Genomic DNA, 2,033 nt, shown 5'->3' with positions numbered 1-2,033 from the left:
AAAGATCTTGATGTAAAGTGTTTGCAATGGAATTAAAACTGGCAGTGACATTAACAGTGGATTGACCCCTTAACTAAGTTTTACAACAGGAAATATGGTGGAAAATGCAAAAATAAGTAAACTGAAAAAGTAGGTGTACAGTTGTGCTCACCTTTTAACTGTTTGGTGTAGACAACCCAAGTATGTTTAAATTGTAACACTGTGCCGTTGTGTCAGACTCCACACAACTATCACTTAGCTCATGAGGTAATATAATCCTAGCCATTATTTGCTAACATAATCATCGTACTTTTGAATCCTTACAACATGTCTTGTTGCATGATCAAAGCCATTCTGAGTGACAGCACTGCAAAAGGGCTTTAAATTACTGCCTCTTACAAAAACAAAAAGACAAACAGATGCTTACTCAGAGTAAACATCCATAAGGGCCCATCTTTACCTTATCTGTAAACATGCTATAAGTAAGCGGTTTGCCTGCCCAAAGGTAGTCAATGATTAAGTAGGGTGAGGAGTCTGAAAATGAAGTCATGCACATGTCAACATGACCATATCATGGTAACCAGGTTGAAAGAAGTAGTCTGTGCTACCAACCGGAAACAAAAAGAATAAAAGTTTACAAAATTGTGAAATACTGTGAATTCAGTTAAAGCATGAATTGATTCCCCCTCTGGAATCCAAGCCAAATTAAAAGCTCACTCAATAAGTCAGTTATCTGGCAATCCTCTCAGAATATACTCACACACCTTTGAGTGCATGGATCTTTATTTGTCCATTTCTGCAGCTCTTTCTGATGTTGCCTGTGTGCTCTTGGTCTGACATTAACACATCTCTTGTGGTAGACTGCTGGGTTTCTGTGGAGAGCAAGAGGTGTATCCAGGTTACCACTGTCCTGAAATGTCCTTCCAAATAAAGTACGCTTCACTGTTTGAACGTACTTTGTCATCTTTCCTATCAGAATAATATTGTCTAAGCTTCCAAGAGCTTCTCAGTCTCCATTGTTTTAAGGTACTGCCCTTGTTTTATAGTAGCAGGGTTTGGCATCACAGGCCACATGTCTTTGGTGTGCAGCCTTTCAACATCCCCAGTTCATCCTTAAACATTGTTTGTGTCTTAACAGCAAATCCCGCAGTGCGTCTCTGTCATCACTTTTATGGACATGTTGTCATTCTACCTTGAGAGGTTTAATCCAACCTCCTCCCACTACTGAACCCCTGACAACAATTACTGATAACATCTTATAGTAATGCCTTTATTTTCCATTTTGACCTTTGCTGCACCTGGACACTCTTTGGCCACCTCAGTTTTATTCAGCACCTTGCTGGCCTGGGTTTGTGTTTGAATAGCTCATGAAATACACACAGTCAGCCTCATGTCTTTTCCATTTTCCTTTGTAATTGGCTCCTCTCTCTCTTCATTTATAGGGTAAACAGTAAATTCACATCACAAAAACATCAACACTAGTTTTCGTTATATTTGAATAATTCAGCAAAAAGACTAGAAACAATGGAAACAACAAGCTTGGCTTCTTTGAATGTAACAATGTCTTATGTGTTACAACATGCACAAATACTTTACTGCATGTAGTGATGTAGTGAAAATGTATAATTTTCCAACATAATTATCTGACTTCTAAAACCAATGGAAATGGCAGAGCCACTAGAATATTTACAGGAATTAAATCACAAGATGAATTAAAGCACTTTTTCCCTTAATTCCAATGACAATGTGAGCACATGGCATAGCCACTGACCTGCGGAGTCATCAGGAGGCCCAGCTAACTTCAATGAAATCACTTGACGCTGACTGGTAGGCCCCAGACTGTCAGGATTGGCAATAGGACTTCAGCTAACATTGTTACAAACACTGGCACCCCACAGGGATGTGTCCTCAGTCCCATCCTCTACACCCTGTTCACCCATGACTGTGTCACCTCCCACAAAGACATCATCATCCTGGAGTTCGCGGACGACACCGCAGTGATAGGTCGCATCACTGGCGGGGACGAAGCAGCCTACAGGAGGGAGGTGGCCGGT

This window comes from Monopterus albus, unplaced genomic scaffold (genome assembly GCF_001952655.1).
Source record: "Monopterus albus unplaced genomic scaffold, M_albus_1.0 scaffold102.1, whole genome shotgun sequence".
Classification (NCBI taxonomy): Eukaryota; Metazoa; Chordata; class Actinopteri; order Synbranchiformes; family Synbranchidae; genus Monopterus; species Monopterus albus.
The sequence above is the reverse complement of the archived record's forward strand: the minus strand, read 5'-3'. Positions refer to the sequence as shown.